General features: G+C 46.9%; 1 protein-coding gene across 2 annotated transcripts in view; it reads right to left on the bottom strand.

Moving 5' to 3' along the window:
- adarb1b (adenosine deaminase RNA specific B1b) overlaps positions 1–10,000 on the bottom strand; it is a 152,316-nt gene that overhangs the window by 72,943 nt on the left and 69,373 nt on the right. For both annotated transcript variants that reach the window (XM_061226924.1, XM_061226925.1), the window contains one exon: positions 4,518–4,574. The gene's annotated coding sequence lies outside the window, so the exon portion shown is untranslated. The remainder of the gene's footprint in view (positions 1–4,517; positions 4,575–10,000) is intronic.

Consider the following 10,000-nt stretch of genomic DNA (forward strand, 5'->3'; position numbering starts at 1 on the left):
CTCAGAGTGGGGTAACGGGGGCCCGTCTCAGAGTGGGGTAACGGGGGCCCGTCTCAGAGTGGGGTAACGGGGGCCCGTCTCAGAGTGGGGTAACGGGGGCCCGTCTCAGAGTGGGGTAACGGGGGCCCGTCTCAGAGTGGGGTAACGGGGGCCCGTCTCAGAGTGGGGTAACGGGGGCCCGTCTCAGAGTGGGGTAACGGGGCCCGTCTCAGAGTGGGGTAACGGGGGCCCGTCTCAGAGTGGGGCCCGTCTCAGAGTGGGGTAACGGGGGCCCGTCTCAGAGTGGGGCCCGTCTCAGAGTGGGGTAATGGGGGCCCGTCTCAGAGTGGGGTAACGGGGGCCCGTCTCAGAGTGGGGTAACGGGGGCCCGTCTCAGAGTGGGGTAACGGGGGCCCGTCTCAGAGTGGGGTAATGAGGCCCGTCTCACTGCCCACACCTTGCAGGTGAAGGGGACACCTTTACCTGCTCAGAGACGCGGCTCACTCCAGTACGCGTTCGTCTCAGCGCCTCTCTCTTAACTCTGAGCGCACACAACCCGTTGGCATGGAAACAAAGGTCTGACAAGGATACGTCAACATCACCCAAAAGCTACAAATACAAATGACATCAGTGTAAAAAAACAGCAGAGTAAATGGACCTCTGCCTCCCTCTGGTGGAGACTACCAGTACTAACTCAGGCAGAAAGCACTCTAACTGGTACTAACTCAGGCCTAAAGCACTCTTTCCGGTACTAACTCAGGCCTAAAGCACTCTTGACTGGTACTAACTCAGGCCGAAAGCACTCTGACTGGTACTAGTTATTATATATTATTATACAGTACATGTAAGGAGCCAATACACAGATAATTCCACACCTTAATCTTGGATGTGCCAGAAAGCAATTTATTAAATACATTTGCAGTTCACCTCAATTCAGATTTCTCCCTGGCTTCATCTGCTGGTCTGCTTAATTAATATGCTTGTGCAATCGCTGTCATTGATAACACAGTGATAACGCAGTGATAACGCAGTGTACAAATCAGTGACTTCACATTCACATTGTAATGCCGTCCCCTGGAGTTCCCGGGAGACGCCACAGCGTCTGATTCCTGGGCTCCTTTCACCAAACTTTCAGAAGCCGGAGAAGGAATCTGGAGTTGTGTAAAGCTGCAGACCTCCCCGTCTGGGTCTTTGAGGATTCCAGCTGCGTCTCACACAACTTCCCTAAGTCCCATTGTCCTACAAACTGTACTTATGTAAAAAAGTACTACTCAAATAAAATGAGTAACACTTCAGAGTAAGGTTGCAGTGGTTGACTAACTATTGATGAGTTCATCTGTGCAGCTTCGTTATGTATTTGCACATCATTAATTCATATTATCAACTTCATTAGTTACTGCCAGTGCATATTTGAATTAAAAAAGCAGTTCATGCATTTGTAAATGGTACTAATGATAACTAATGTTATGTAACATAATGCTACTGATACATTAGCTAGGAGTTAACAAATACATGAACGAATGAAAACTTAATTTCAGGCTTAAGTAATCTATTTGTACAATTAATTCATGTTATCAAGTACATTTATTAATGCCAATTCAAGCAGCTTATCGTAAAATAGTGACCTCTCTCCTGTCAGCACAAAGTACCATGAGCTCTTTCACTACATTCCACTCATTTAGCTGAAGCGACTGACAGTTGATTAGGCCCAACAGGTTCCCTGATCTCATTGTGGCTTGGTTTTGGTTTTAACACACATGGTCATGGGGGTCTCTAGATTGAAGTGTCCGTGTTTAAAACAGACTGTAGAAAAACATGGACCAGTGGCTTACATTAATTATTCAGCTTCCTATATTTTCTGCAATTGTGCCATTTGACTTTACACTGAAATCGGGTCTGATGATCTGTACTGGAGCCAAGCACAGAGGCACTAGTGAGCACCGTCTCTCAGCATGACCAGGAAATGTTGGCTTTGACCGCTGGGTCTAAATCCATCCGCACACAGGCAGAGGACAGACTGCTGAAACAGTCACACGACCGGACTAGGAGTACACTGAGATAATAACATAAACCCTCCTCTGTTCCAAGACCATGGAGGATAGTGCTATTTATGTGCCTTTGAGGAACTCTAAACACTTGTAGCTATTTAATATTACATTATGCATGCATCAAATCGAACCAATTGTTTTTGGGTCACCGCAAAAAATAATAAAAATATGCACACATTCTTAAGGAAAAATGAATTCTCATTCTGGCTTCATGAAAAGATACAGGCTGTAACGTGAGGTCTATGGTAAATGAAAAAGGTTCTACTTTTGAAAGGAATCCATTTGAAATACAAGGCGGTGCTGAAAGTGCACTAATAAAACAGGAAAAAGGCCAGCGCTTGCCCATTTCCAATCACAAACCCTCCGTTTACACCTCGACACCTCTCAAAAAACTGTTTTAGGGCTTGTCTGGTCCACGAATGCCAGAAAATATACACTGGGAGCTTGGCATAAATAAAAAAAACACTTTTTAAAGGTCAAACTAAAACAAAACTATAAGCAAAAAAACCACGAAATAAACAAAAGCACCGAAACTCATTAGACATGACCACAGTGCCCTCTTGTGGAGCACTTTCACTTTACCTCAGATGCACCACATCTGTGTTCAGAGATGAGCCACAGCAAATATCACTGACTGAAGAGCTTTCCACAACAATCCAAGGCCTTCCAGGTTGTGCAGGATATTATTAAAATATGAATTGCTGGAAATGCTCCCCCCCCACCCCAAAAGTATTCATTTTTAAGCCAAAAGAGAATCTATAGCATGTCTGTGACACATTTTGAATAAAAACCTGAAGCTGGGGGTATGTTTCTTGCTTTAAATGGAGCTTCAAAACAACCCAAACAATGGAGATAACAGCAAATGCGTGTGCTGAATGCCTCAGCAAAAAGCTTTACGGACACATTTTCCAGAGCCCTCCTTATTTTTAAATTCCGCTGAAGACCTTGGAAGGTGAGGACTTGGCAGGGCACATATCCGCCCCTCTCTCTAAGAGGCAGGAAAGGGACAGGGCAACAGGCACACACACAGACACACAGGCACACAGACGCACACAGGCACACACAGGCACACACAGGCACACACAGACACACAGGCACACACAGACACACACAGACACACACAGCAAGGCACACAGGGCAACAAGCACACAGGAACACAGGCACACAGACACACAGGCACACAGGCACACAGACACACAGGCACACAGGCACACAGGCACACAGGCACACAGACAGACAGACAGGCACACTGGCCCACAGGCACACAGCCAGACAGACAGGCACATATCCACACAGACGACACACAGACGGACAGACAGACAGACATACATACAGACAGGCACACAGGCTCAGGTAACGCATTCATCACAAAAGATCGCTCAGCACAACTCTGAAAAACTCAGAACGGCCCAGCATCCTGAGAGAATATCTCACCCTGTCTCACACCCCCCCCCCCCCACACACCCTGTCTCACACACCCTGTCCCGTCTCGCACACACCCTGTCTCACACACACCCTGTCCCACACACACCCTGTCTCACACACCCTGCCCCGCCTCACACACACCCTGTCTCACACACACTGCCTGTCTCACACACACCCCGTCTCACACACACCATGTCTCACACACACCCTGTCTCAAATGAGACCTCTTTGCAACACATTTGGACAGGGGCCTTCACATGCAGGTGAGTTTGTGGGAGTGAGAGAATGGGAGTGTGGGGAGCAGAGGGTGAACAAGAGAAAGAGTACGAGTATGAGAGAGAGAGATTATGGTGAAAGAGTGAGAGAGGAGAGTGAGAGTATGAGTGAGAGATTTGAGAGAAAGAGTGATAGAAGGGGGGAAGACAGTGAGAGTTGAGTGAGAGAGTGGGAGTATGAGAGTGATAGTTGAGTGAGAGTGAGAGGACGAGAGTGAGAGAGTGAGAGAGTGGGAGAGAGAGAGAGAAAGAGTGATAGTATGACAGAGTTGAGTGGGGCGACATGGCTCAGGCGGTAAGAGCAGTCGTCTGGCAGTCGGAGGGTTGCCGGTTCGATCCCCCACCTGGGCTGTGTCGAAGTGTCCCGGAGCAAGACACCTAACCCCCAAATGCTCCTGACGAGCTGGTCGGCGCCTTGCATGGCAGCAAATCGCCGTCGGTGTGTGAGTGTGTGTATGAATGGGTGAATGAAAAGCATGAATTGTACAGCGCTTTGGATAAAGGCGCTATATAAATGCCAACCATTTACCATTTGAGTGAGAGTGAGAGAGTATGAGAGAGAGTTGAGTGAGAGTGAGAGTATGAGGGAGTGAGAGAAAGAGTGATAGAGTGAGAGTGTTGAGAGAGAGACAGAGAGAGAGAGACAGGGAGAGAGAGAGAGAGAGAGAGAGAGAGAGAAAGGGAGAGAGAGAGAGAGGGAGAGGGAGAGAGAGAAAGAGAGAGAGAGAGAGGGTGAGAGAGAGAGAGAGAGAGAGAGGGTGTGAGAGAGAGAGAGAGAGAGATGACTCACTTGGTTGTTGTGGGGGAGATGCTGGCTTTAGCTGTGCTGTACCGTGTGGTGAGTTACCTGTAAAACACAAGAGACGCTGTCAGCACATTCAGCCTGGACAGCTGGCAGGAGATACACACACACACACACACACACACACACTCTCTCTCTCTCTCTCACACTCTCTCACACACTCTCACACTCTCACACACACACTCTCTCACACTCACACTCTCACACACTCTCACACTCTCTCACACTCTCTCACACTCTCACACACTCTCACACTCTCTCACACACACACACACACACACTCTCTCTCACACTCTCACACTCTCACTCACACTCACACACTCTCACACACACTCTCACACACACACTCTCTCACACTCACACTCTCACACACTCTCACACTCTCACACTCTCTCACACACTCTCACACACTCTCACACACTCTCACACACTCTCACACACTCTCACACACTCTCACACACACACACTCACATAGAGAGCCCAGGAACAAGGCCAGTTGTCCTGCCATTGCTGAACACCCTTCTATAGTAACTGCATCCAGTGTGTTAGGGCAGTCTTCAGGTCCACTAAATGTTTTGTAATGAAACATCCAATGTTCCAATGAAACGACAGTTATACAGAAAACCACAACTACACATACAGTCAGGACCATAAATATTGGGACATCGACACAATTCTCATCTTTTTGGCTCTGTACACCACCACAATGGATTTGAAATGAAACAAACACACTCTGTCTCACACACACTGCCTGTCTCACACACACCATGTCCCACACACACCCTGTCCCACACACATAATGCCTCACACACACCCTGTCTCACACACACCCTGTCTCAAATGAGACCTCTTTGCGACACATTTGGACAGGGGCCTTCACAAGCAGGTGAGTTTGTAGGAGTGAGAGAATGGGAGTGTGGGGAGCAGAGGGTGAACAAGAGAAAGAGTACGAGTATGAGAGATTATGGTGAAAGAGTGAGAGAGGAGAGTGAGAGTATGAGTGAGAGATTTCAGCTTTAATTTGAGGGTATTTACATCCAAATCAGGTGAACGGTGTAGGAATTACAACAGTTTGTATATGTGCCTCCCATTTTTTAAGGGACCAAAAGTAATGGGACAAACTAACAATCATAAATCAAACTTCCACTTTTTAATACTTGGTTGCAAATCCTTTGCAGTCAATTACAGCTTGAAGTTTGGAACGCATAGACATCACCAGACGCTGGGTTTCATCCCAGGTGATCCTCTGCCAGGCCTCTCCTGCAACTGTCTTCAGTTCCTGCTTGTTCTTGGGGCATTTTCCCTTCAGTTTTGTCTTCAGCAAGTGAAATGCATGTTCAATCGGATTCAGGTCAGGTGATTGACTTGGCCATTGCATAACATTCCACTTATTTGCCTTAAAAAACTCTTTGGTTGCTTCTGCAGTATGCTTCGGGTCATTGTCCATCTGCACTGTGAAGCGCCGTCCAATGAGTTCTGAAGCATTTGGCTGAATATGAGCAGATAATATTGCCCGAAACACTTCAGAATTCATCCTGCTGCTTTTGTCAGCAGTCACATCATCAATAAATACAAGGGAACCAGTTCCATTGGCAGCCATTACACTACCACCACCATGCTTCACTGATGAGGTGGTATGTTTTGGATCATGAGCAGTTCCTTTCCTTCTCCATACTCTTCTCTTCCCATCATTCTGGTACAAGTTGATCTTTGTCTCATCTGTCCATAGGATGTTGTTCCAGAACTGTAAAGGCTTTTTTAGATGTTGTTTGGCAAACTCTAATCTGGTCTTCCTGTTTTTGAGGCTCACCAATGGTTTACATCTTGTGGTGAACCCTCTGTATTCACTCTGGTGAAGTCTTCTCTTGATTGTTGACTTTGACACACATACACCTACCTCCTGGAGAGTGTTCTTGATCTGGGCCAACTGTGGTGAAGGGGTTCTTCTTCACCAGGGAAAGAATTCTTCTGTCATCCACCACAGTTGTTTTCCGTGGTCTTCCGGGTCTTTTGGTGTTGCTGAGCTCACCGGTGGGTTCTTTCTTTTTAAGAATGTTCCAAACAGTTTATTTGGCCACACCAAATGTTTTTGCTATCTCTCTGATGGGTTTGTTTAGATTTTTCAGCCTAATGATGGCTTGCTTCACTGATAGTGACAGCTCTTTGGATCTCATATTGAGAGTTGACAGCAACAGATTCCAAATGCAAATAGCACACTTGAAATGAACTCTAGACCTTTTATCTGCTCCTTGTAAATGAGATAATGAGGGAATAGCACACACCTAGCCATGGAACAGCTGAGCAGCCAATTGTCCCATTACTTTTGGCCCCTTAAATTCCTACACCGTTCACCTGATTTGGATGTAAATACCCTCAAATTAAAGCAGTGTGCAGTTAAAGCATATCTTGTTCATTTCATTTCAAATCCATTGTGGTGGTGTATAGAGCCAAAAGATGAGAATTGTGTCGATGTCCCAATATTTATGGACCTGACTGTACTACTGACGCTAGCTTACTGAAAGCACACATGGATCCAGTAAATACAGATGGATAATACACAAGAGACGTAAGAAGGGTAATGTCAGCGCACACCCGTGTGAGTCAGCAATGCCAGGGCCTCAGTCTGATCCACAGCCCTGACCCAGCTGAGGTCACTGCACGGACGGAGGGATGGAGGGATGGAGAAAGAGGGAGCGATGAAAACCTGTGGACCCAGCTGCAGGCCTGAACACAGGGACGCGACCGCGCTCCACCTGCACTACCACCCCAAGGCCAGCAGGTGGAGCTCTCGCTCTGCTGTGATCCAGGAACACGCTGCAGCAGGGAACAGCCAGCACTGCGTCTATTAAAACTGTGTAGGCCTTCATTCTGGATCATTCCCAGTTCCCCATTTCGTAATTAAAAACAGTATTTTCTCAAAATGTCCAGTAATGTCACGAGCACTGTTGAGAGGGGTGGTGGTAGCAGACTTGTTTATGAAATCGTTGAAAAAGTTCAGACTAGAAGTCGTCCTTGAGGATACGTTACATTTAAGCCCTTGGCGATACGACTTCAGACAATGGCCTTTGTGAACAGCGACAAAGGACTGACACTTCCGCGAATAGGAGTGAAGGTAAACATTTTCCAAAGCCGGCAGCATAAACGCGCTACTGTTATCCTAAAACAGAATCAAACGCGTCGATACACGGTGGGATGCACAAACGTGGGCGTGCTCACTACACGCAAACTGTCTGTGCTGCAATGACAGCACATAAACATTCCCCTCGCAAACACACCAAACCGGCCAACGTTCAGGAGGCTTAATCAGCGCTAAACGTAGTGAATCGTTCACCAAAATAGAAGCTTTCCATTTCCTGCGCAATCAGCAATGTTCATCCACTTTTCATTTCAGGGCTTAAAGTGGAAATCGCATCATTTACTTATTTATGGCAGTGGGCAGCTGCCTCAAAAAGACGCACAGATCAAAATGCCACGTTCCCATTACATAAAAGAGAAAAGCTGACGCTTTGCTGCTTGCGTCTGCCTCTCCATGCAGGGAAAATGCTCCAGGTGAGCAGCAATAGTCTAATTTACACAAAGCAATGTGACAGTGAAACACCAGCAGTGTCATTCCCACAACGTGACAGTGAAACACCTGCAGAGTGTCATTCCCACAATGTGACAGTGAAACACCTGCAGAGTGTCATTCCCACAATGTGACAGTGAAACACCGGCAGTGTCATTCCCACAACGTGACAGTGAAACACCTGCAGAGTGTCATTCCCACAATGTGACAGTGAAACACCTGCAGAGTGTCATTCCCACAATGTGACAGTGAAACACCTGCAGAGTGTCATTCCCACAATGTGACAGTGAAACACCGGCAGTGTCATTCCCACAATGTGACAGTGAAACACCTGCAGAGTGTCATTCCCACAATGTGACAGTGAAACACCTGCAGAGTGTCATTCCCACAATGTGACAGTGAAACACCTGCAGAGTGTCATTCCCACAATGTGACAGTGAAACACCGGCAGTGTCATTCCCACAATGTGACAGTGAAACACCGGCAGTGTCATTCCCACAATGTGACGGTGAAACACCTGCAGAGTGTCATTCCCACAATGTGACGGTGAAACACCTGCAGTGTGTCATTCCCACAATGTGACAGTGAAACACCTGCAGTGTGTCATTCCCACAATGTGACAGTGAAACACCTGCAGAGTCTTATTCCCACAGCCAGCTCACGCAGGACATCTCAAAATGAACACAACGCGTCACGGCTGTTCTCCAAACACCACACTTTGCCCCGGTAACTCCGTGGGATGAATGACCTTGGGGTGCTGACCTCACTGAAAACCCAAACCAGACCGCTTTATCATTCAGCCGCGCTTTCATTCTCCGACACGCAGAGGGGTGGGAAAAGCACGCTGACGGTTTGGGCTCGGTGCCGCGTCCGGTGGGGGTTACACCCGTTTAGGAGACGGGGGCGTTCGCCTCCCTCCCGCGCACGCTCCACAACAGAGGGGATAACCAGCTCTGTGGCGCCGGAACCAGCTTCACTCATCATTGTTGGGAAATAAATACAATTATCGAAGACCTAATTACTCTCTCGACCAGGCTAGATGTGTGCCATGTCATCCCAGGGAACAGAATTACGTGCGTGTGCGCCAGAGGACAACGTCATTAATACAAACCCACATATGATAGTGGAACAGAGAGCTGCATTATAAACACCAGTTCACATAACGAGATACGTAGCGTAGCGTCACCATTATAAACACCAGTTCACATAACGAGATACGTAGCGTAGCGTCACCATTATAAACACCAGTTCACATAACGAGAGACGTAGCGTAGCGTCACCATTATAAACACCAGTTCACATAACGAGAGATGTAGCGTAGCGTCTCTCTATAGACCTGTGAAATAGCCATGAAGAAAGTGTCCACACTCATTTCAACCACTGCAGTAGTATTTAATAAAAGCCAAATAAATCCAAAGGAAGTGCTTGAAGCATCTGGCCTTGTCAGTACAGTGAAGCTGAATAGAGAATCACACTCACACACATAATAATGTAGTGTAATGTAAAAACAATAATTTAACATACAGAGAACTATATTACAAAAATACAATTCAGTGAGAGAAAAAAATATGTTTCGACAAATTTAACAACTTGCAAGGGCAAGAATACATCGCGTAGCCCTTACATTTGATGACTGTATCGATTCTGTAACTTGTGGACATCATTAGATTCATGACGTGATCCTCTGATCCTTTGCCAAGCTTTGGCTGCTGCCTCTCAATTCTCAATGTGTTTGCTGGAGTCAAAAGATGTGAATGACTGCCGAGGCCACATTTCCACCTTTTCTTCCAGATCAGCTGCTTGGCTAACTTTTCTGTACGTTTTGGTTGATGCCTGACAAACGTCCTTCCAATGGGTTTGGTGGCATTCCACTGAATAGAGACGTAAAGACCCCAGTCATCACACT

The sequence above is a fragment of the Conger conger genome, chromosome 17 (assembly GCF_963514075.1).
Source record: "Conger conger chromosome 17, fConCon1.1, whole genome shotgun sequence".
In the NCBI taxonomy this organism is placed as follows: Eukaryota; Metazoa; Chordata; class Actinopteri; order Anguilliformes; family Congridae; genus Conger; species Conger conger.